At 34.4% G+C, this 27,619-nt stretch overlaps 1 long non-coding RNA gene across 1 annotated transcript; it reads left to right on the top strand.

The window, feature by feature from the left end:
- The first annotated feature begins 17,107 nt into the window (after window positions 1–17,107).
- LOC119073977 lies at window positions 17,108–17,707 on the top strand. The gene is made up of 2 exons (XR_005087127.1): window positions 17,108–17,305; window positions 17,454–17,707. It is a non-coding gene; the product is annotated as an uncharacterized LOC119073977 (long non-coding RNA).
- The last annotated feature ends 9,912 nt before the right edge of the window (window positions 17,708–27,619 follow it).

Below are 27,619 nucleotides of genomic sequence, written 5' to 3'. Positions count from 1 at the left end.
GTGAATTCTTCGGCATGAAACAGCTTTACTGCGCTTGAACACGAGTGAATATTCTCTTTTCTACTAATTTTATATAAATGTGTGTTATCAATGGAGTACGGAGAGCAACCAAGTCTTTGGTGTTTTCTTTGATTGTATATATATACTAGGAGACTTAAAACCACGCAAACGATTTGTAGGCTCGTACGGCATGTAGGTTTTATAAATTTTGTGTATTCATGTAAGCTGGGTAATATTTGCCCTAGGAAAAGTTATGGTAGACATGAAGTTTGAATATGTTTCGGAATGTCATATCTCTTAGTTAATGACTGGAATAACTCAGATTTTTAATAAAGGATTGAAGGAGGGTCAGAAGGCTTCGAAAATGTACGAAATCTCTCAGGTGATTTCAGAAATATGGGCCTTAATTCAGAATTTTAAACAACACCCTTCCAAATATGAAAATACAAGAACATCAACTGAAAGAGAAAGTAAAAAAATACGATATCGAGTAGGTCGGACAAGGCGTTACCAGTTATCATTTCTCTGTGTTTAGGACAAAAATACAAGAGAGCAATTTTGCGGTGATGGTATCGCCAATTATTCTGCGTTTTCCATTGTTTAACATGTGGTGTTAATCTGGTTGCAAGGAAAAACGCAGCGTAATTGTCGATCCCATCAACGCAAAATTGTTCGAGTGTTTTCGGATTTAAGAAAAAAATTGACGAGCCAAAATCTAGTGTACTTACTATTGAAGATTGTATGAGGCTTTTGGTGGTGTGTTAAAATATGTTTGAGTTCAGCTTTAGCAGACAGTGAGCATATGCCCAGTTCAATGATTGAATCTGCTACTGGTTTTGATGTAAGGATTAAAAAAAAAATTTAACGCAAAATCTTTTACTTCATTTGTTTAAACAAACATTTTACTTTATTCAACGATATTATCTATTGTTCACTATTTATTTTTGTAATTGCTCTCGATAACATTATGACATAGACACAGTTAATCATCATGCGCCGTCATTAATAAGCTTTTAGGTAACTCATTGCACGATATGAATTAACGTTGAGTCATTCAAAGTAAATTCCAATTTTTTGTGAATATTTGCAATTACTGTTTCATGATAAGTACGTATAAGCTAGGTACATTTAAAGCTACTGTATCGTATGGGTCTCGCCATCAGTCCATAAATCATCTGTTTTTTCCCATCTTTTTGAAATTTTACAATGTTCAAGGAAAATCACATATATTTATTCAATTACTTCGTGCTCACCAAAACGTATATTTACTTAAATACCAATCTACCGTATTGCCAAATTACGATTTTCTTTCGTGATATTTGACCGCGGATGTGATTAGATAGTTCCTTAGATAATGCCCAGACAAACGCAAACATTGTAAGGTTTTTTTTTATAAGCCTGCGGTTTGTTATATATTCATAATGATATGCCGAGAATACGAATTATTACACTGATAGACGGAGGGGATTGTTTTAGTTATAGAATTGCCAATATTCATCCTTGAAGAAAGGTTTTATTACTGAGAACAGTAAGTGCCTTACATTCGACATATCCTGTGCATTCATCGCGCAAGATTATTTGCTTACTTTTATTTAGGTGTCATTAGTAAGAACGGATTTAAGAGCCATGATCTAATTTATATAAACTTTTAAAACGCAATTATGAAATAGACATCTCGGTGCCTCGAGAGTACTCCTTCGTTTAATTATAACATTTTGTATTTTGAGTCTCCAGGTTTAACAGTAAGTTCAATATTCATTACCCGAGCCTATATTCAATAATCAGGATTCTTCTTTGACCATATCGGATTTAACAATACCATGAAGTTCCCGAATCATTTTACAGAAACAGTGAACACACAAACATTTGATTCGGTAATTTTAATCAATCGACACAAAGCTTAATTTAAGCGCAGCCTTAATTTGTGAGGAAAAATGTTATATTTTCGTTGATACCTTTTATCAGCGTCCTTTCTGGAAAAAGTGGGATCAAAGTTTTGTGGCTTTGAGAAAAAATGATAAAAGTTTGTGGTGATGTACCGCGAGAAAACTCATAATTTGTGTCAATTTTAGTGAACTATTGCGTTTTCTCTTAGAGTTTACACTACCACAAACATTTATTATTTTCACTCAAAGCCAACACTTCTTCACACAAAATGATGGTCACACTTTTTCCAGAATGTACGCGAATACGAAGTTATCACCGAAAATATATCATTTTTACCAATGAAAGTGGAGAACAGGTATGGTCGATCGGCGAATTCGTCTTAAACGAACTCATATTTTATGTCAAAATAATATGAAAATGAGTGCGTTTAAGTACGGAAATCAAATTTTTATGTCCTCCGGGCGGACAATAGACCATACCTGTTTTACACTTTCATTGATTTTTACAGGCTACAATTTAGCGTTGTGTCGATTCGTCTTAAAGTCAAGTAAAGAAATGTTGGAAAATTGAGAAATATTTTGAATTTTAGTGTAAATTTGAAATCGAAAGAACAATCAGAGGCTGTAGAAGACACACCATTTCTAAGACAATATGGTGTATAGTTTTACATGGTGTCAGCGCTAACTTTTTATAAAGAAAGTACGTCGCGGTGTAGAGAATAAAATGTTTGTAAAAGCAGGTGCTCGTGCTGTGTGCACTACCATTTTCAGTTTTTCTTTGATAACTTCATTAATTTTAACATAAGTACTTCTGTATAACAGAAGAGCTTCCGAAGCTCATTACTTATTTTGTTGTTCGTTGCGACAAGGTATAAGTAAGTCATTTCTAAAGAAAATAACTTGCTTTTACTTCTTCATAGTCAATACAGTCGAGTGGCTTAAGGATCAAATGCTTTATCTACTATCTGACACACCTCAAAAACTTGCTACACCGCGAAACGCCGTCGCGACAATAATTACTTCTACGACTGTTTGAAAAACCATCTCATATTTTTCCAATGCTGCAACGTTAAATGCTTATTTACCCACTGATTATGCACAGGACTACAACAAATCTTGCAGTTCATGTCAAGTGTGAAATAAATATTCTCACTGGTAGGTGTTACTATTGCGTATGCTTATTTTGTCAGCAGTTTAACTAATTCAATAACACAATGTAAACCATAACATAAACATATACAAAACATAAACAACAAACCACCCATTATGCTGCATGTTATACAATATATAAAACAAGTTGATAAAAGGCTAGTCGAATAACAAATAGTGTGAACAGTAATATAAATAAGTTTGATTCGCAAAAATGAAACAGTAACATTTAATAAACAACAAAAATAATAATAAAAAAAGCTCGACGCGATGAAATACTAGATAGACTAGAAATATATTAGACATGTATGTTTGTAATAATTAAGTCTTACATCTTCATACGATCAAACATGAGCAAACACAGTTCATGAGTCCTTCAGTTTAATATGGACGAGGTTTTTGGATAAAAAACTTTTGACACAAGGCTGATTCACTTGGGAACCGTATTCTGACGGCATGTATTTGTCAGATGTCAACTTCCCAGGTGAAAATAGAACCCTCAAAGTGTCGAAATGGGCAACCTCACTTTTCCAATTCTATTGTATTTTAAGGAGTGTAGTTGCTCACTTTGACACTTTCAGAATATCTTCTTCACTACAGACATTTTCGTGTTTTTTTATATTCCCGTGATATTTACAGCCCCGCTTGAGAATAACCAAATGTAATGATGTGAGAGACTTAACTTCAAACACTCTGTAACAGTTCATTTTCGAGAATTCCCATTTCGGTTTATGCCAACCGACTTGAGCTAGAAAATGTAGTTCGTCTTGCGTTTATGAAATCTAGATAGAAACACAGAAAATTCCACAAAGTTCAGACTGTCAACTTCACAGCTATTTTATTAGCACCCGGGTGTAAATAGTCCTAAATACGCTATTTGCCACCAATTTTAACAAACCAAATTGTAATTCCCGTGAAGTATCGCCAAAGTCAAATCGCCAAGAAAAAAGTAAATGGCCAAAAAAAATCGCCAAAGAGTGAAGAACCACCAAGAAAAATCGCCAAAGTGTGAAGAAACGGCAAGTATTTGATTTTTTTCTTTTTGTCGTTTCTTCACACTTTGGCGATTTTTTTTTGGCGTTTCTTCACACTTTGTCGATTTTTTTTGGCGATTTCAAAAATTCTAAAAAAGTGACCAAATAAGTCGCCAAAGTGTGAAGAACCGCCAAGAAAAATCGCCAAAGTGTGAAGAAACGACAAAACGAAAAAAATCAGCTAATTGGCGTTTCTTCACACTTTGTCGATTTTTCTTGGCGATTCTGTTGTACCATTGCCAAGGTATGTATGTGAAGTACAGGCGAACTTGAACCTGCGAATTCTACATTATAGTCAAGTAGTTATGACGATCATTCAAACTGCGAAAACTTAACTCAATTCCTAACTTCCTTCTCGCCATAAAAGCGTGTTGTTGGTTCCTAGGGAATTCATCCTTTTACGAAATGTAACGTGCAGGAGTTTAGTTCGTCCCTACAGAATTCATTTTGCGAAATGAATATCAATTTTCATTGTACATAAAAAGTGTTTTAACACGCCGAGCGATCCGGCCCATTGCCCCGGAGCGAAGCGGAGGGCCGCAATGCGAGCCGGTCGCCGGAACGGTGTCGGTAACTTAGGAATTTTTTTTTCTCTCGCACCGTCTAATAATTGGTCCTTTTACAAAATAACACGCTAATAAAATTTCAGACAGAGAAATACTCCGCCTTAAATGGTGGACATGTATCTCATTTCTATTGGTAGTTTATTATTTTTTATCGGTAGTATTGAATTAAATTATCGGTCGTTTATTAACATCCTTTTTTATCTCCGTTTTTCAATTTTTTACCTACCGTTTATTGAGATCGCTTCCGAATGAACAGGTGCATCGCCCTCGTCTAGACACATTTAAAGTACTTCGCACTCAATGTAATAAATAACTAAATTTCAACTAGTCTGATCTTACTAAAACAAACTGCCGGTGTGTAGCGCGCGATCTCAGGATCCTGGCGCTAGTTTTATACAACTCAGCTCAGCATCATAATTTTCGAAATCTGCGGACTTTAGATGCCTCTGTTGCATAAAAGTTTTACGAATCTCGATGCAAAGTGCTTTGTAAGGCTTACTATGTGTATTGAGCACTAGGCCTACGGCCTAGAGTCACAATTACTCATCTAAGCCCCGATAAATCACTTTGCACTCGATGTCTTTCAAGACTTTGAAATCATGATGTGATGATAACAAAAAAAATCCAAAGATAGATATATACTGCAAACTCTAATATTTTCCTGAAAAATGAATTTAAATTTTAAAGGTTTTTTTCATTTTGTCGTTTTTTCACACTTTAGTGATTTTTTTTTGCGATTTGTCAATTTTTGAGAATTTTTCTAGTCGCCAAAAAAAATCGTCAAAGTGTGAAGAACTGCCAAGAAAAATCGCCAAAGTGTGAAGAAACGGCAATTATTTGATTTTTTTCTTTTTGTCGTTTCTTCCCACTTTGGCGAATTTTCTTGGCAGTTCTTCACACTTTGACGATTTTTTTTGTCGTTTCTTCACACTTTGTCGATTATTTTTGGCGATTTAAAAAATTCTCAGAAACTGACGAATCGCCAAAAAAAAATTGCCAAAGTGTGAAGAACCGCCAAGAAAAATCGCCAAAGTGTGAAGAAACGACGAAATGTGAAGAAACGCCAACATTTTTTTTTTGGCGATTCGACTTTGGCGATACTTCACGGCAATAAATTGTAAGGTTACTTTGTACAAGAAAGATTTAGGTCATTTCTGACGAAAAACCCAATTGTTAGGTCAGTTTACATAAGAAAGATTCAAGTTTCTTCTGTCCCCGCACCCTATTGTTACGAGGGATTTTTTCAAAAACCGTCTGCCGAAATCGAACGCATTTCCCATTGGATTTTTTATATGTACCTAGAAAGGTATTCGACTCTACAATCCAAAACCAATTTCAAAAAATTCCTCGACGTGATAATGTAATGTGATCAAAAACCGAAAACACACCCTATTCTGACTGAGATTTCACCAGGTACACGAAACGTAGAAGGTCCTGTGGGATGTTTTTAGGCAGGTAATTGCTGGTACTTTCGGGGTCTAGATTGTCACTATTCGGAAAATGTTAGCATAGCCATGGCAGACAGACAGGCACCCCTAGCAGAGTTTATTCCGGATTTTTACATTTACATTCAATTTGATTTCTACAAAAGCGAGTATATCCTTTCATTACCATGTTCATCTATCGATTCCAATAGAAAATATTTTGCAAATCAATTATAGTTACTACCGAGACGATCTATATTTACAAAAATATTTGCGAGTTAAGTAGATCGTAACAGAGCGAATCTAGTAAAACCGATTCAACGATTAGCAATGATACATTATAATTTTATTAAAACTGATAAAACTTTACCTTGCGCTGTGTGTTATTTCTGTCTATGATTAAAGTAAATATTACGACTAAATATAGAACAGCAGATTCTAATTTTGGTACATACAATATTTGATTAAGGATTGGTTTAGAAAATATTTACACGAAATAAAATAATATTTGATCACAGACGCATTGCATGGCAATTCCATTATAATTTTCCATTAGTAAATTTCGGTCATGGAAAATTTTTCATTTTTCATTAAAAAAATTTTTAGAGTTTAGTTTACTCACAAAGCATTGCTGGCTGTTAGATTACGTCGATTGGTCTACAATCAGTTACTCTATTTTAATACACACGAAACGTTGCCTATTCTCAACCTAATTGAGTTCATAATACATTTTGTTTACCACACAATGATTAAGCTTACTGAATAATGACTCATTTATTGTAAGCTTTCCATATCAGCTAAGTCAATGTCGTCTCCAATGTTTCGATTGAATTTTGTGCAACCAAATCTGTGCACCCGCAAAAATCGCATTTATTTCCAGAATACATTAGTAAACTATTCAGAAAATCTGAAAAACTCTTTTTTTTTCAAATTATAAAATTTCATCCAACAACTGTTCCCATGGAAAATGGTAGGAAGAGACAATATACACAAAATTGCAAATATAAATCGTTACACCTGTGCGAGAGAATATAATCGTACAGATCGCAAAGATAAAGCAAATATACATACCTTCTTAATCGTTAAATTGGAAAATAACATTATCTTCAAACAAAAGCAGATGTACATGAGGGGACAGTATATATGTTATACTGTGTACATATCGTTATCTTAGGCTCTATTGCACAACATAAGCGTACATTATACGTACACTGTATATATATGTATAATCGTTTGTGGTATGTCCTCCTGTAACATCAAATCTGCATTTTTATCTTGGCCTTTTTTTTCCTCTTCTTTTCTTCGTCTTTTTATTTTCCTTCAATCGCATAAAGTAGTGAAACTTGCAATTATCCGTCACGATGTCTCTCTTTCTCTTATAACACATTGATTCGTTTTTCGCTATATTATATCGAAGAACTCACATTACGAACAAATAAAAATAAAATGAGAAAAAGAAGAAGAAGAAAAACGTTTTTTTTTCTCAACCATTGAAAACGAATACATCACGACATTTTAAAACTCTTGAAACAGCTAACATGTTTATTTTTACTATAATATTCATACTCTTAACGTTTTTTTTTCTTTTACATATATTCAACGTATATTTAAGAATCAACAAAACACACACCATTTATATGTCAAAGAATAAAAAATTAACTTGTGAAATTGCTCGATGATCAAATAAAAGAGAACACACCATTGTATATTTATTTTATAAATAAAATATAGGAAAAAAATAAGTAACTCCAGTTAATTAGCAATGGATTAGTTTAGTGATGGTGACATCAAAATTTATAGTGTTGATGTTGAAGTGTTATTCAAAGAATCAAAAAACGATTTATAAATTTATTTTTCCTGTTTTGCTTTATCTAAATATTTACGAAGCAATATTGTAGCCGGCGAATAGAAGAAGGAAAGAAGAGAAGAAAAAAACGAACGAACCGAAATCGTCACAATAACACTGCCGTATTTCACCGTTTATCACATCACGGTACGGCATCCTGTGTATCATTCGGCCATGTGATCAATTAAGACCACGATTGCCACTATAACCTACCTCACCAAACCAAATTTTCTATTTCCAAATTTGTCATCATCCATTTTCCGAAGGAAGTTCTTTCGTGCTTTAATGAATGACCAGAAAAACCACGACAGAGTAAAGTTAACCGCCTGGTATATTTTACTCTGCCGTAGAAAAACTCAAAGGAAATGGTCCAATATCAACAAATGGCAAATAGGCAAATTGCTGCATTCAAAGATAGTCGATTCGTCGCCGATGGTGTGTAAATGTCATTAGAGAACCTCACACCAAAAATATGACTAAATCTTCACATTTATGAATTAGCATAGCACTCTCCCTTCCTTTCAGTGCTATGGTATTAGATGAGTTTGTACGGAAACGATAAGATGGGTATCGACAATTCGGACGACGAAAATTCCAATTCGAATCACGAAAATTCCAATTCGAATGACGAAATATCCAATTCGGACGACGAGGAAGACTACCTATCCGAAGAAGATACCGATTTGCTGAATCGTAAGAGAAATCGTGGCTGTATATTCGACGAACATCCCAACAAAAAATTTATGAATCAAAACAACGGTGCCAATATTACATTAAGTGGACGACGACGTCGTTGTTGCCTGCTCGTCTGGTCCTCGTTACGGAAATGGATTTTCATATAAAATACGGTATCGGGAAATCTGGCTCACGGTGCAAAAAGAATGCACTTTTAAACTACGTTGAAGGTGAACTCGCACACGCAAGTTTATTGCTGCAAATGCTTTTTAGCCATGTCATGGACTTAATGACTCCTTTTACAAAATTTTGGTGTCGAAAATTTGTGTGCGAGTTCACCTTTTACGTAGTTGAAAAATGCGTTGTTTTATCATCGTGTGCCAAATTACCCCACGCCTACAATACACACACCACGGTGGCTTCAAATGTTCGTTCTGCAACATTGATTATATTCAACAAAATGCAATTTTGATTGTCGCACCTGCCGAACTGGTCTATATTACGCCCGGAAAATAAAACAATTTAAAAAGTTGGTCCATACCAATACATAACGTTTGGACTAGTATTGGAACACGCAACACTACCAAAGGCGTTTTGGATTGGCACATCAAGCGTGGACACTATCGAAAAAGCTTTTCAAAATCAAATGAAACGGAACGAACTAGCACGTTGACCAAATTATTCCACGGAAGTTTGGGATGCACGTCGTTAATACTTGTTAAGATTTTGTATTTTCCATAGTCGACCAATTTTTCCTGACACTCTCTAGAGGAATCATAAAGCGACGCAAGCACTGAAAAGTTGTATTCGGCAAAAACTGGAGTGCTTGGGGCACGGCCGTTCTCTATGCAGTCTGAATTATTTCCGAAATATATGGCTGTCGACGCGTGTTACGTTATTGGTATTCGAACGACTCCGGAATCAATGCAAACGATCAAGTGGTGCAAATTGTTTCGCTTGTTTATTACTGTGAGTAGACTCTTTTAAAATCCGTTTAGCTTCTCTCACAAAATTGGTATAAGTGTACAGAATAAATGGCAGAAGAAAAAGCTTTCTGTTTCAACAGGATGTCACCATAGCATTCGACATATCTTGTTCTTCTTGTGTCGAGTGGTTGAGAGTACACTCTTCACTCAAAACGCATTAAGCTGCATTTTAAAACTGTTTAACAACACAAATTGAATGATATTGACTTCGATGTGTCAATGTCCCCTCAAGATCGGATGAAAACCAATTTCGTTTCGTGTGTTTACCTCAGAATTGAGTCGCACGTCTTACTTAATTGATAATTAATTTTCTTGTAAATAGCCATGCACGCGGTAATCGATTTACAGGTTGTTAGTACATGTAGGGCTCTCCCAATTAATACAACATGCCATATTTGAATACTACACACATGCCTGAAGTCGTACGTAATTATTTAAAATCATAAAATCACTTCAAACGCTGTTTGTTTAAAGTTAAATCCGAACAAAGATAGGAAAACATTTTTTTTTCTTTTTCGAATTATATTTACCTAACTAAACACATAACTCATTCAATTAGCACATTTTACTGATCCCAGAACAAAATGTTTTTGTCAGATATGACGCCGGATAGTATGGTATGTGTGATCTTGTGTGGTAAGTGACGACAAGAATTTGTACGTAGAAGTCTTGTTGGCATTGACCATCATCTTTAAGTTACATAGTTTGTCGTTCCAGTTAAATGGTAACAAAATTTGTGTAACAATTTCTTTCAGATGTTTCTGTTTGAACGAGCGTTTTAATTGAAAAGAGAAACATTTATGTAAATAGGTAAAAGGGGGCACGGAGTGTTGTGCTTCGTCTGTCATCTTGTTGAATCTGATACTCATTTATAATCGAGAAGTATGACAAAAATAGGCAATGAACTCAAGCTCCAGCTCAGGTTCTATTCTTCAGCAAATCATACATTAAATATGATGAAGTACAAGATTTTGTATCAAACGCAAATCCCCCCTCCAAAAAAAAAAACAGTTTCAATCACAGAAGTAACAGATTCAATGCTTATATCTTGATACGCGTGCTGCTTGTTTAAAAACAACAGTTGAAAATCTCCAATTTTTTGTCGCTAGGATGCGGTGGAAAAAAATGTATCAAATGGATCCATGTCTCTGTACTCTTTTCAAAAATGAATAATTTCAACACCAGAACATCTGCGAATCTGCGACAAACAGACTGATAAACAATACGTTTCATAATGTTTACGGCTTCCACAGTTTACAATTATTATAAACAGAAAACACAAATTCTAATTTCCTCAAGATATTGATAATTAAGTCAAAATCGTTGTCGTAAAATACTTTAGCTGTGACTGTATTTAAATGGTTGTTATGTATTTTAGCGTTATCGCCGCTGTTTGTGGTATATACCTAAAGTGAATGAGACATAATGGAAAGATTTTTCAGTGTTATTAACAGAGTCGAATTACCTATCGGGTTAAATGGGCTGAGTCGAGGGCGCTGGAAATTGAGCCGTATTGCAAATTATAAATTACCGAGAAACCGTCCAATACTGTTTACTTTCTCTAATATCTCTGTGAATGGAGTTTCGATGGTGTGTCTTTAACTTACAATCAGTATCTTTTAAAATAAATTCATGGTCATTGAATCTGCTACTTCTTTTGTTGAAATTCACTATAGGTGTTTCATCTTTTACCCAGACCTGCATGGCTACTTTTTGTCGTCGCTGTGTTCACAAATGAATATTATGTCTCATTAGAATTTGATCAATTGTTTCGCTATTCGCCATTAATTAATTAATTTCTTATCATCTCAACTCGAATAACACAGACCATGTGTCTTCAGCATGGAACATTTTTGTGTTTTATTAATAAAAAGGAATTCTGTGTCCGCTTTTGAGATTATCAGGGTTTGTTTCTATCTCAATATTTCTATTATCTTTACATTTCTGAGTTCAGTACAACGAACAATTAAAATTACATTTAATCAGCAAAATAAGTGAATGCAATTGTTATGTACTAATCCAGTTAATAATGAATCATCCCACATCCGATATTCAGCTTGATAAATTACCGCAATCATTTAAGACAATTTTCTTACGTTATATGTTTGGGGTGAATCTTATACAAAAAAAAAAGAGTTTAATAGCAGGATCATCTCCTATGTAGTGATCATATAATGATGCTCTGTTTAATAAACCAATCCTTAATTAAGATATTGATTGGAGGAGACGTATCGTTTTGCGACAACTGAATAAAATTACTGTTTCTTCTCCGCAAGACAAAAAAACGCCACAAACCATATGACACATTTTATAATTTATTTTTCATTTGACATGCTGATTAAAACACAATATTGTTTTGGAAACAAGTGGGAATAGGTCGCGTGGGTCAGCAATCATTTTGATATCAATGGACATTTATTTATTATGCATGTTAAAGGCACTAAAATGTAAAGTTTTATAATAATGTGGTGGTTTTTGAATTAAATTTCTATTCTCTTTTATCAGCCAGAGTGTTGTGCAGAAATGCAAAAAATAAATCTGCAATTTCATTCATTGAATTATTTATTATTGTTAAGACAATTAAAGAAAAAGAAAAAGAAAAAAAAATTGTTTGTTTACATGATTGCTGTAGAACATTCAAGTGAAACTTATAGTCGGAGTAAACAAGTTTTTTCAGTTGCAGACGGGAGTTCATCGTTTCTGTTATTATTTCTTTTGTTTCAACACTTTTTATGAGAAAACCAATGACAAACATAATGAGTTATATGACTTTTTGAAAGTTAGTTTGTTTCTGGTAGAAGCTGGTTTAAGTGCAAAGTTTGATATACTGGGGCCACGTCATTGAATTCATAAATAACGAGGAGTTTTTGATCGGCATGAGTTTATTGAAATTGAAAAATTGAATGAAAACATTTGTCTCTCACCTCAACATTTAAACACATAGGAACGGCAAGCGCACCGTCCTTTGTTAAAAGTTACCCTGTGGTTTTTATGAGAAAATCTACTACTTCCTTGCAGCATTTTTGTCATCGTCGACAAGTTTGGTAAAGTTCGTCGAATTGTATTTGTAATTGACTAATCTGGCTTCAAACGTTTCGATCGCCATTAATTGTCCTTTATTTCCGGTTCCACGAATCCAACACCGGCGACGACAACAGCAGCACGTAATTGTTGGTAGGATGCTCACATACGGCTATTCAGTATTCATCTGTTATCGATAACGACGACAAAAATAATGACAAGCTCTGGGTAATATCGTCCTTTTATACAGTAAAATTCATGTCAAAAAATTGAAGTACAAGATTTGAAAACAACCGATGAAAAATATGTTGATCGTTGGAAGTAATAGATCCGATAATAATACGGGTTAGGAAATGGTTTTTAAATGTTTTTGCGCTTAAAGTCAATTTCTTTTCATTCTTAAAGCTGTAACTAGGCCCCATCTTTTGGATGGGTCAGATCCCTTGACTGACTGACTAATTTTCTCAAGAAGATTTTTGTAATCCGAGCAAAAAAAATCACTCTAAAAGTTATATAAAAGTACCAAAGTTTAGCTTAGAGATTCTTATTCCCTTTACTTAAATACCACAGATTCTCAATCCACATAAAAAACTTCGTTCATATCACGTACTTCAAAATGGCTCATACGTATTTTCAGTACTTAAGAGGCATCGATGCTTTGCTGAAAAGTATACATTTGGGTGATTTTTAAATACTGTCTTTTGATGATATCTTTCCACCAGAATCATTTTTCAAGTATGTACGACTGCAATAACGACCACAAATTGTTAGCTTTCCACATAAAACAGATTAGGTTGTAGCAATACCCTCTCTAGCAACCAAACTCTCAATTCTCTACGTCAAATTCACATATTATTTCTTTGTATTTTACAAACACTATTCTGCATTTTGAGTAACTACGCTGTTATTTACATGTAAAGGCTACTTGATTCTTTTACCACCTTAATAAAAGTAGTTTGTTTGCTAGAGAGGGTATTGGTTGTAGCAGTTTGACCAACCATGAGAAAACTAAGCAGTTTATGAAAATTTTGTTACATTGCTCACTTTTTTTAGAGCTGGTAAAGTTTTTTTTTATAAATAACATGGAAGAATGAGACCATATTTTGACACCTTTTATTGGTATGCTATAGTACAATGGTAACTTATATGTTAATTTATTACTATTGATGACAATTTTTCCACCTGTCTCTCTGTGAGAGACACCCAGCCGAACGTGTGCGAGTTTTTCCATTATATTGATTAATACTACAATTTTAGCTAACCACCGATGCCTCTTAAGTTTTATTGTCTGCTAACAGACCCTGGAAAGGAGCGAATTTCTCGCTTACCTCTTAAATAAAAATGGAACTCGTGCGATTACGGCCCTCGCTTCGCTCTGGCCGCAAAGTTCACACTCGTCCAAACTTTAATTTTTTTCTTATCATCGATACCAAGATATTACAAAAAAAAATTTTTGGAATAAATCCTAGAATATTATTCCAGTATATTCCATTAACGAACTTAACCCAAAAATTTCTTTTTTAGTATTTATAATTTTCTTTTGTGGAAAACCATTAAGAATTATTCAACTTAAACACGATATATCACGGGACGATACAAAAATTCTTTTGGGAATATCTCTCAGATCCCCCGACCGTTATGTTATAGCCCATCTTTGAACTTATCCTCGGGAATGGAATTACCCGTCTAATAAAAAAAGTTTTTGAAATCCGTTGAGGATTACGTGAAGTTATCGTGTTATCTAGGAGCGAGACAAAAATTCTTTTGTGAATATCTCTAAGATCACCCGTCCGTTATGACCTATCTTCGAACTTAACCTCAGCAATTTAATTCGCAATCGATTAAAAAAAAAACATTTTGGAAATCCATCGAAAACTACTCGAGTTATAGTGGAAACAAGCGACAAGACAAAAATTCTTTTGAGAATATCTCTAAGATCACCCGTCTGTTATAGTCCATCTTCGAACTGAACCTCAGGAATTCAATTCCCCGTCGATTAAAACAAAGTTTTTGGAAATCCATCGAAAACTACTCGAGTTATAGTGGAAACAAGCGACAAGACAAAAATTCTTTTGGGAATATCTCTAAGATCACCCATCCGTTACGACCCATCTTCGAACTTAACCTCATCAATTTAATTCGCTGTCGATTAATAAAAAGTTTCTGGAAATCCATCGAACACTACTCGAGTTATCGTGTTATCAAGGGACGAGACAAGAATTCTTTTGGGAATATCTCTAAGATCACCCGACCGTCATAGCCCATCTTTGAAATTAACCTCAGGAATTCAATTCCCCGTCGATTAAAAAAAAGTTTTTGGAAATCCGTTGAGAATTAGTCAAGTTATCGTGTTATCAAGGAATCATCAAAGTGTGACAAACATTTTCTATATTTAAGGTTTTTGGTCATACATTCATGCATTTTCAATCATAGTAGTAAACATTGTGTGACAAACATTTTAGGGTGTTTATCATCCATAAGACCCATGACTTTCAGTCAAGGGAATAAGCCACTTTTGACCCTAGAGAAACAAAAGTGAACAATCCTGTCAAATGTGGGAAATATTGTACTGATAACTTGGGATTTATTTTTATTGACAATGGTCGATTTCCTGCATTCCCTTCAACTTCCAATAGTTCAACTTACTACAATTTTATCGCTTCTTTTTTATACGTCTTCACCTCACAGCAGCAGTACTCCGCGTCTTGGCTCTTATATTAAGAGATAAAGTCGTATAAACTGACCTAATGAAAATTGAAATAAATGGAATCTACAGTAACTGTAAAATTTGTTAGTCGAGGGATCTGACCCACTGGGGCCCAGTTATTGCTAACAAGATTTACATGTTTGTTGAGTTAGTAAAATGATACTTTTTGTTACGAGCTTTCAAACATTGGCTTAGTAACAAAAATAAATTGAATCCAGACCAGCCGACACAACGTACCACATTTCACTTACTATTACAATAAAAGACGAAAAGAATAAATAAATTTCCACTCTAAATTTTCCAGTATTTTCACATTGACTAATCCATTTCCATTAATTTAAAACACGCTTTTCGAACAAATGACTGAAACGAAATAAACGAAACACAAACGTTTTGATTACAATAATGATGTCCTGTGAATTGAGATCAAACAAGAAACGAGAAGCAAAGGAACAGCTACCGTGTTCTTTATTATATAACGAGAAAGCAAAGAGATTTTCTGGTTGGCTATAGTATAAATAAAATGTCGGCAATTAAGATATATTTCATTAAATTCAAATAAAATTTAGTTTTTCACGGAAAAATTATACATGGATTCACTTGAAGCTTCGTAAATTTTCATCTCTTTGATGCACATGTTTAATTATATAAACAAAACAGTGTGAATTATAACGTACAGATCAGAAAATAATGTGTTTTTATATAACATCATCCATTTTAAAGGTCACACAACCGATGAGTGTTTCATCTTCTTCTTCCTTTTTATTTTGTTAAAATTTATTTTCAATTTGTTACAATGTTATATATTTGATCGCATCGCAGCATGGACTAACTATTATATCTTTGTATATATATATACTGCATACGACAGGTGATCTACGACTAAGTGTGTACATTTTGCACTTGTAATAATATAAAACCCAGATGTTTGCAATTAGCATTTTATTTTAAACTGTAACTAGAACAATTTACAAGCGCTTTAAATGTGGCTTGTCGAAATTTGGCATAATTCGTCACATAAATCTCATTTTACCTGAATATTGCACAGACGGTTTCTTCGCTAACAACTTGCTCCTCACTACTTGTTTTTTTTGGCTTTGCTCTTAATAACCTTCCGGTGAATTATTTTCTATTTAACTTCTGGTCGCAGTTTTGGATATGTATAGTTTGTATGAAAGTACGAACGACCTTGTGCAAAGCTAAAGGTTGTAGGAAAATTCGCTCATTCGGTACACTACGTGACTATTATCAAGTTTTTTCTTGGTTTAAAAAAAATTCTTGCGTATTACACGGAGGCAAATTGTAATTAATGGAAATTGCGAATTTGTGCGAATTTCGTGTTAGCAGTACAACTAAACTAAATGAGTTAATTAATTAGCCTTAACTTTCACTGAGTAATTTATAAATATACATTCAAGCTACGGTTCTGAAGTGAATTGTAGATATAGTAAACACTACGGAAAAGACAGTACTGCCATTGATAACATACAGAAGATGAATCATAGTACATCACTTACACGTATGATCCAAACTGACGATGAGTTCGATAAGTAATTCCTACCATACAACAGTAAGGTAATTCATTACGTAACTGTATTACGTTGAGCAACGTCATCAGTGAATCTTCAATACTTTTGAGTGTGCTTCTGTTACAGCTCACTTCTCACTTTAGCGAGAAGAGGAATTTTGCGAAAACTTCTTCTAATAGAAGGTGTATATTCTCACGTTCTATGGAAAACAAGACGACCAAAAATGGTCTTGCTTTTGCAGAATATATTCCTTGAATGTCAATTTCAAGAAACCCTACACGGTGGGGCTGAACCACATTATTTTGAGACTTCCGTGAACATGAGGATATTGGCTTATAAATGATTGGAGAGTGTTTTTCGAGTGATTTGACCGCAAAATCAAAATCGTTTGGGTGGGAAGGGCCCTAACGAGGGTAGATCTAGCGTGTATCTCGGCTACCACAAGTCGTAGAAAATCGAAATTGGTGCCAAAATGGGGTAGGGTAGTCTCGCACACCACACAAATTCATGGTGTGCGAGATTTACCTCTAAGTGGTGAACCTCGCACAGTCATGACTTTTCGTTACATGTCGTAAAAGGACGCATACTATGATCGCGTGTGCGAGATTCCCCGACACCGCCAAAATGTAGCTATTAGTGCCCAATGACGTATGAAATTTTGAAATAAAATTTTTATAAAAAGGTCTGTCGTGCCAGACAACTCGAAAAATCGAAAATTCGACTTGTCTGGCACGACAGGCTTTTCAATAAAAGTGTAATTTGAAAATATCATTCGTCATTGGGCACTAATATCTACATTTTAGCACCAACTTCGATTTTCTGCGACTTGTGGTGGCCGAGATATACACGCTAGGTCTACCCTCGTTAGGGCCCTTACCCCCCAAACTATTTTGATTTTGCTGTCAAATCACTCGAAAACCATTCTCCAATCATTTCCAAGCCAATATCCCCATGTTCACGGAAGTCTCAAAATAATGTGGTTCAGCCCCACCGTGCCTATGTCTCAACTCAATTTTCATATTTTGAATCATAAAACTTAGTGATTTGGTTAAGACATTCTTTAAATTGACTTCAAAACCGTGAAACATTTTTAATCATTTGGCCAAAGATGTGGTTCCATTTTGAAACCGATGAAAAGTCGATTTTAAGAATGTCTTAAAAATTGATTGACTGGAAGGTTCAGGTGGATCTAAACACATATGAGTGTAGCATTTTTGTACCGACTGACGTTATTTATACCTTTTCTATGATTTTATTATAAAAGCTCCAACAAATTCAAAATTAAGAGTTTGTTGACGTCAGTATTGTAAAGTACAGAAGTGTACATTAATGCATCACGTTTATTAAAAAAAAAGAAAAAGTTTAAATACGAAATACAACTCGAGTCGATCCAACATTCTATTTTCGTAATATTATTGACTATACTGTTACGACTCGCTTGATGTAAAAATATTCACATCCAGAAACGAATTCCACGATCATAATTAATTTTTCATAAACATTCTCTAGTTTTTGTTCTTGGTTTATATTGTTTGTAAATACATGTCATGCTAATTTTACTTCGGAGAGAGATAATCAAATTTGTTCCGGATTTTAAAATTTATTTCTCATCGTCAATTAATATGATAAATATAAACGAGAGATATCGTCTTTGGTGAACGTCGCCAAGTCTACAGAAGTCTGTCATAATCTGCGAATTCATTCCCGAATTTTGGTTATGTAGAAAGGTGATTTGAAAAGTTATGAAAAACAATTAAAAATGCCGTAAAGATAACGGGGGTACTTTGATGTATCGTCTTTTCACAAAAGAGGAGAAAAAGTAGGACATTTGTGAGAATTTAATTCCCTTAAAATAGGTCCTGCTCAGAACTCACAATTTTATTCATACTTCATTGTCCGCAACTCAAGCATATTACATTTTTTCCAAAACGTTTTTGTGTCTAGATACCCCATGAACCTTCTTGACCCGGATAAACTATTTTTCGAATAAGAAAGATTTTCCACTGGAATATTGTTATGAGTACTCTCAATATTCCACTATAACAATATTGTCTCCTTTAGATAATTTTGGAAAGTCCAGCGAACTCTTAGAGTACCGATCTTTCGGAAAAGTTGCTAATTTTCAAAAAAAAGGTAACCAACCAAAATTTTCAAGAATTTTTTTCCTGACTTGAATAGGACCAGGTGGGGCCTTGAAGTACGGCATAACATTTTGGAAAATTTGAAACATTGTCCAATACTTTCACCTCTACTTCTGCGTCTTTTGGCAATTTCTCTTCAATTATTCGCCCTATAATGTGTGTATAGATATATGTAATTGGAAAAGCACGCGATTAAAATTCATGCAACGAAAAATTAATATCACCCATAATAACCAGTTTTCTGATAGCATTCCATTCAATTATCGTTATGTGTCTAATGGCATCTATTTTATTTTTATGCGATGATAAAAAAATGTTTCTTTTTTTAAACTCAGAAAAAGTCAAAATTCTTCTATATCTAGTGGCTTCATCCGATATATATATAAACACAAAATTAAATGAATTTAATAGTATAGGTACACACGATTCAATTTATTCCGATAATTTATTGTAATATTGAATTTAAATTACCAATTATTTTGATAGATTTATTTTCGAATTATGGAAATTGTTTTATAATATTATTATTATTATTCTTTGGTTATGCGATTTTTATGAAGTAGTACAATTAATTTTTGAATAGGAAGATGTTTTCGCAACTAATTTTTGTTGACTTACATGTGGACCACATGATGTGGTGTTATGTAACACGTCTTTTTTTGGTGTTTTCTAATATGTATAAACTAACACTCCAAATGTAAAGGCACTTTGAATTCGACCTTGATTAAGTGGTATAACAAACGAAATCATTTTTTTCTCGAGCTGAATCTATTATTAATCGACATACACTTTGTGTCGAATAAATAGTCATTCATTTCTCTTTCGTAAACAGTTTCACTTTTTTGCAATTTAATGATTTTTTTTAAAAAAATTTCCTTTACACCAATTAGTGAAATCCCTTTTGAAGGTGATTTTTCAAAAGAATTTTTTACAATCAAAACTAAAGCTCTTGCGAGAGCCGACCGAAACCCTTCCACGAGAATAGAATTACCCTGTTCAATTAGTTGTAAATCGTTAACTTTAACCTGCTGAGTAAAACTCTAATTACCCAGTTACAGCTTTGAATTTTAAATTGAAAGTGAGACATCCACGAGTCGAAGTTAAAACGCTTTTAACTGTGCATTTTAACGACCGGTCTTAAACGCTACGACGTATGATTGAGAAAAAGCGTCGTTTTATTACCGACTCATGGACTCGCTCGTGGATGTTTAACATTTTTAGCCCCGTACGAAGTACTGGGGGCTTATAAGATTAATATGCCGTTTGTAACACGTCGAATTGGAAGCAGACAGTAAGGGCAAAGCATTTGGTTATGTTAATAGATGACGAATCCGCAATAAAAAAAATGTCCGTCCGTCCGTCCGTCCGTCTGTGACCCCTCTAGCTTGAGCAAATCACAACCTTTTTTCAAAATTCTTTTTTTCCCCGATTGGTATCGACAAAAGTAAGGTCAAGTTCGAAAATGGGCATGGTAGGGTCGGCCCTTCCAGAGCTAGGGCCCTATAGGTGTTTTTCAGTCTTTCGACGATATCTACCGAAATACGCACGCAATAGCTGCTTGTGATATATCAAATGAAAGGTATTGACGAGTACAACAAAGTTGCTGAACATTGTTTTTAGGTAAGATGCAACGCGGGCTTGTTGGGAGGGCTCAAAGGTCGTTACTTGGCCCTAAGTGTTTTTTGCACATAAATCGAGTAAATCTCATCCGATTTTGCTAGTTTTTGTTTCATTTGAGAGATAATTGAATACCCAATGGAAAGTTGGCAAAAAATTTTGGGTTTCTAAAATAATGTCGTAAATTGTTGGTTGTATTTGAGAGGTACTTCGTACGGGCTTTCGTAATTGCGCTATGCGCAATTTTAAAAATGAACAGTTTCAGTAAATTTGATCATGCCCAACTTGACTTGCATTTTGGTAACAGACGCATTAGAGGGTTGTAGACGTATTAGGGTTCCGGGCGTATTACGGCTACGGACGTATTATGGTTACGGACGAAATAGGATTACGGGTCGTACGGGGCTAAGTCGCAGCAAACGCTCCGACTGTTCTGATGCCTTGTTTTTTTAAATGTTTAAGAAATGGCAAGCGTGTCGCAACAAAATCAATAAAATGCAAAATATCTTCTAGTGTTTGATAGAAAATCTGTCACGTCAACATTTTGTCATAATCAACAATATAACATAACATTGTCCAGAGTTCATTGACTATCCTCGTCAGCTGAAAACCTTGAAAACCATATACGGCATTATTTAAGTGTTATGTACCTTAATCTCAGTGCGATAGGGATAATTCTGTTTAAAGTAGAACCAAAAATAATAAAGATCAGAATTAGCCTCAGCGGGATCGCTTACACTCAGCGCCGTTCCTGATCTCTATTCTTTATTCTATAAGCCGGTTTTAAGCATTTAAATTAATGTTTCGTCGAATATTGAAGGAATGGTTACTAACCATTTGTTAGTAAATCTCAAGTTTTAGATCGACCGATAATTATTTTTTAAGTTCTTTGACCAGTTCCTCTATATGGTTTAGTCGATTTCGATTGTACAATCAAGTCTTTTCGGCATTAACCATCCCATTTTGTCGATTAAATCTACTCAAAAAAGCACGGTTGCTACCTGTGTAATCTAAAAATTGATTAAGGATTTTTGTAAACTTTCTCTTTAAATATATTCCGAAAATCGCTAAAAATGTACGTACATCTCAGGTAATAAAATAACTGCTATGATATGGCTCTTTTCAATCAAAGTATATAAACACTAAAGGTCATGCATATTATGTTCAGAGGATCTGACAAACTTTACGTAGCATAATTTTCGGATTAATATAAGATTTGTTCTGTTCTGTTGAATCCGTTACGTTTGGGGAAATAAAATGTTCCAAACAAGGAAGTATTCTACTATTGTTGACGCAACGCCTGATGACAGTTTGGGCAAGAAAATATATGTTTTTTTTTCCTTTTGTATGTACAGGTTAATCACACCTCATATGAAAACATTGTATTCACCTCTGCAAGAAAATAGGAAATTCCACTTCATATGACTCGCGGCTCTCGCTCCGCTCTGGACGCAAAACTTCGGTCTTCTAGGAATTTTCTATTTTCTTCCTGTCGTTATATCAATTAGTCGTTATCGAGCGGTCAAATGAATTAAATCGTAAAAGCGAATGAGATAAGTTCGATTTAATAAATGAAATATGAAAATCGAATTCGTTTATGTTTTATTGTGGGAACACACCACTCCCCTCAGTAAACTATTCTTTTACACCTGCGCAACTTTAAATGCCATAATGCCCAGCACAATTCTCCTTCTCAATAACTTCAATTTTAGTAAATATAGACGTCAGAGATATTCGCTCTTACCTTTCTGAAGATCAGTTTTTAGTAGAATATCGAAACGGTTACCACAAAATATGCGATGTCGTCAACGAATTATCAGGGATCAGGAATCTTATACAGTACACCCGATGAATGCATGAGTTTATTACACTTTTCAGTCCATCTCATATTCTACTCTGTGGCATGCGCCACATGCACGAGACTTGTTTGTTTTATCAGGTCGTGTTTATTGTTATTTTAATCGCCGTTTATATTTCACTGAGAACACGTTATATTCTCCAATCAAATTTGATATGTACAAGAACACAAAAAAAAAACCGACAGATTAATACACGTATCAGAAATCAGAACTGGTTATCAATCATTGAGTTTTTCAAACAAAAAAACGGCATCTAAATCACTGATTTTTTAATATTCCAAGCTCATCCGATGCATCTGATGTTCCTAATTTGGACATTTCATTCATTGTTTTGCTACCATCAAGCAGCACGCCACAATTAAAGAGAATCCGATATAATAATTGTACGATCTACAAGTTTTTATATAACGGCATGAATGACGAAATGGGTTCGTACTGATCGCAGTACAACGATTGTTATAATATTAATAATGGAAATAACGAACCATGATGCACAGGCATTGCACAGGTAATTTCAACTATTTCGTCAAGATAAACAAATTTGAATATAAAATATTTTCGAATGCGTCGTACCATTTTGTGATAACATTATATTGCAAGATCTACGGAGAAAGTTATATACCGGTGATCAATTTTCAACCGGGTACTCAGTAATTGATAGTGCTAACGAAAATTATGATCATTTCCAGCATTACTCGTTTTCATTTTATTAAATATAATAATTTACGAGCACGAGCTTATCGATCTATGCTGTAATCGACAGCATAAATGCAAAGCGGAATAAAACACGGAAGGTAAAAAATTATCGACGTGTATTGCATGAAGATTCAAGTAAATGGAGAAGGTTCAAATATCGAGAAAAAATGTGTGGCATAGCTCAAGTTTATTTATTACATTTACAATGATTAGGCTGATGTTAAAAGAATCTGAAAGATGTGAATTTTGATAGCAGTAGTCATGAGCGCGTCTGTAATATTTGATATAAGTTTATTTTTCAAGTCACCAGAGTGCAAATCGTCAAGAATATACTACTTGTACCCAGTCAATTATGCACTATTTGCATATGAGTGCAAAAAGTCGTTTCAAATTTATCCAAATGTGTCTCAAACAATGTATATTGTATAATAGTTATTTGTTAACCAAGGGTGGAAAATCGTACATTTCGCTTCCATCTGACCGCAGTTCGATCAAGGTAAAACTTCCTACTTACTCCCAGTTTTTCATGCTTGCGTTTTGCGAAAATCCACATTTTTGTCCACTTTTCTTTGAAGAAAATAAAATAAATAACGTGTTTTGGTATTCAGCCATTTTAGATGAGAAAATGATCATTTTCTCACTAAATAAGGCTGAACCCGCAAAATGATTATTTTCTCACTTAAAATGGCGCCTCTTCCCTTTCAGAATGACAGCAAAACGCCATTTTCACAACACTTCACATAGTGGACAAAATAAGGATTTTCGCATCTCTAGCATGAAATAGTTATTTATACAACCGAGTGATAAATGCTTTTTTAGGCACTAGATGTGATCATTCGAGGGCCGAGTGTGACAATACACATCGTGGGCCTAAAAAAAACATTTATGACTCGGTTGTACACAACGTTTTTCACAATAAAGGCAATGGAAAGCCCTACTTTTCGTCACTTGTTGCAAAAAAGACCATTTACGCCCGAGGGTGATTTAAAAAAATCCTCAAATTGTTTTGATGATTTTTTGTTAATATCAACGGGGTTCTGAAGGATTTTACCCGATTTTTTTTCTTAATTTACTTAGTATTTTCTGATTTTCAAATATTTTCTTAAAATTTTAGGAATTTTTTGAGAATTTACAACGAATTTTAGTACTTTTTTAGGAAAGGATTGTCTTTCTGATGATTTTGACAAAAATCGCCGAGTTTTTTTATTTTTAAACAGTTACAGTTGCTTAAGTAACGGTTGGGCTTAGTGGTAACGTACTAAGCCTTCCACCGAGAAAACCCAGGTTCATTTCCTAAGAGGGCAAATTCTGTAAACGATTTTTTTTCAAAGTTTGTCATGAAAGTAACGTTCCTAGGGGTACACTAGCTTCAAAATTTGGGTAGTTGAGGTGTTTGGTGACCTCAACGAACTGTACACAGAAGAATGACATGTATGACGTCACCCATACACGATGAATTTTGTATACAAGTATCTGAGTCTAACTTAAGGCGGAGATACAATTAACACCAGATAAAAATCCTATAAGACTTGCTAACTTGTAGGCGTAGCTCGGAATTCACGTAAAGCATATGGTCCACACTCACCAATCCGCACTTGCCCGCGTGGTGTTTCTTGGCTACATTCCCCTTAACGGGAGGCCTACATTCAGAAATGGATAGTAAAAAAGACTGCAAATATATATCAGTTACTTATATCGCTGAAAAATATGATTAATCTTTGCCTGATGTGGTCTGGATCTTACACTGCATAATGTACGATAATTCAAAAGGTCGAATCTCACATCAAAAATCGTTTCTCACGAGGAATTAGATCATCTCTTCCTTTTTATGATCGTTTTTTATTGGTTTCAACAATTGTTTTTGATTTAATTTTGGTTCTAAAATTTAGAATGCGATAATCAATAAAATACAAATCATAATCGATGAGACCAGACTATTAGATCCATAATTGTACGTCAAGTCACTATGATTTATTTCCTCGTAAATTGGACTTTACAATTTTTCCAACACTTTTCGGATTTGAAACATTTTTGCATTAATTTTAGTCTTTTTCAAGCGGCAATTAATTTATGGCAAATAAATTATTCCGAAATAAAATATGTCCTTAATTTGCAACAACATTTCAATGACACATAATATGCAGTTGTTTGCCAATTTCCAACATCTTAACTCTAAATTCCGCCATTAAAGATACATATTTCGTCTCTGAATGAATATACAAAGAGAATCGTAACCATCCATCAGATTGCATAACTGTCTCGATGCAATGAACTCAAAGAAAAGTTTATTTAATCAACCCCACATTTTAGATATTGCTGATCTGGTGGATGTTTGTTGAAAGAATATTAGCTAGACTGACCCCATGTGAAGTAAAAGTTATTTCATGCAGCTAGCAAATTAATCTCGGAAATTATTCCGTAAGTAGAGTAGAGTAGAGTAAGTAGAAAGATTTGTGTTTTCGCACAACAGTGTGTTTGAGGGAGAATTTGGATTCAATGCATTTGATATCGTCATTGACGATGGAATAGAAAAATTGGATCCAATTTTAAGGATAGTCAAATGGTTCAAAACCAAAATAGAAAGTTGGGGAAGAAATTAAAACTAGAGAACACACATGCGTTGTCCAAGAGTGTAGCTGCTTAGAATTGTTTACATGCTGGAGCTACACGGTTTATCGTTATAGGAATTAATATTTTTGAAATAAATGAAATGATTTTACTGTGGCTACAACTGTTTGCACTGACATGTAAGAGGAAGATCTGCAAACATCAGTATGAAGAATTAAAATTGAAAATGAATTTTGCCGTGAAGGAAAGAACCTACTTTGCGGCCTTTTTTTTCGTAAGGGTGGCAATTTTTTATTCCATTTGTACTGCCACACACTCAAGTGTTAGGAGATAAAATACATTGATATGACAACTTTAATTGTTAAATCTCACAAAAAATTATTCGAAAATTTCAAAAAATCTACCCAAAAAAATCGGTGCAGGTCTGCATTGTCATGTCGAAAGAAAAAAAAAAGAGTAAAGAAATGGAATAATCCTCCTGTACACTCGACATTATCTTGAAAGCAATAATTACATCGTCACATGTTCTCTGTGTGTATATACACACACGATTTGAGTACCTACTAAAACATGTCTGAAAAATATTCCAATACAAGACCATAAAAATGTAGTGCTTAAGAGTAGAGATGAGCGGGCCGGCGTTTTTTCAATACCCGACCCGACCCGGCCCGATCCAATTTTTTGAACCCGAGCCCGACCCGACCCGAGACTTTTCTCTTCGCTGCCCGACCCAACCCGACCCGAAAAAATCATCGGCCCGACGTGACCCGACTTTTTTTAACTATAAGAAATTTAATGAAAAATCATTTTCTACGCATAAAGGCTTTGCAATAATCTTATACGCGAAGTAAAATAATAAAATAAGTTAGTGTTTCATGCTTTATAGGCTTTTATTGGCTTAATTTAAATTTGTATTTCTAAGTCGGGCCGGCCCGAATTTTTGTTTTCAAAGCCCGACCCGACCCGGCCCGAATGAATTTTCAAAACCCGGACCCGAACCCGATCGGGCCGGGTCGGGTCGGGTCGGGCCGATGTATTTCGGGCGGCCCGCTCATCTCTACTTAAGAGGGTTAAATACTTGAAACTGTTGACATTTGGACAAGAGAAAATATTTAATATTTACATAGATATGTAGTGTTAATGTGCATGTTGTTTAATCACGTACATTAACTAGCAATAAAAAAAATATGCGAAACGAGAAAGCAATGATTTTATACACGCATCATATAAGTGTAAGCATAAATTTGTTATCGAAAATTTGATTTATTAGTTCGATGTACAACAAAACTGTTTTTTTTTGTCGTTGATTTGAGTATATAGTATGTACGATATTACTTACAATGTATACACGCAGCGCGACAATATTTATACACATATAGTTCTCTTATATACAAACTATACATATATTGCGAGAAGCGATTCATTCTTATATTGGATAAATCCAATGGGCTTTAACTCATGGAAAAATCGTCTTTGACAAATGTATTTGCGGGGGTTGAATTTATATTTTTGGCATATGAAACGTAATATCAAATACATTTCACTCTCCCTATAAAACTATCCAGATTTCTGTTTTGACTTATTTCATGTTTTTCGTTGTGCTTTTTCGAGGGTGTTATCTTGCGATGTGTGGGCTGAAATTACATTAATAGAATTTATTGTGAAAGGAAAACAATGATCGTAAAAAGCTTTTATCGTTTCGCCAATGAAAAGTTTTAGATTATTTTCAATTTCCTTGTTTGCTTTATAAGCTGACGGAAATCTGAGGTACTGTCCACAAAGATTGATTTTAAGGCGTAAAGGAAAACAAATGTATTTTGTCTTAGCCCACGCATGTAAATGTAGACGACACTCAAGAAAAACAAAATTTCAGGCGGCATTTTCAATAATTCTGGAACATATTTACATTTATTAT

This window comes from Bradysia coprophila, unplaced genomic scaffold, assembly GCF_014529535.1.
Source record: "Bradysia coprophila strain Holo2 unplaced genomic scaffold, BU_Bcop_v1 contig_138, whole genome shotgun sequence".
Taxonomy (NCBI): domain Eukaryota; kingdom Metazoa; phylum Arthropoda; class Insecta; order Diptera; family Sciaridae; genus Bradysia; species Bradysia coprophila.
This window is presented reverse-complemented; position numbering and strand designations above follow the sequence as displayed.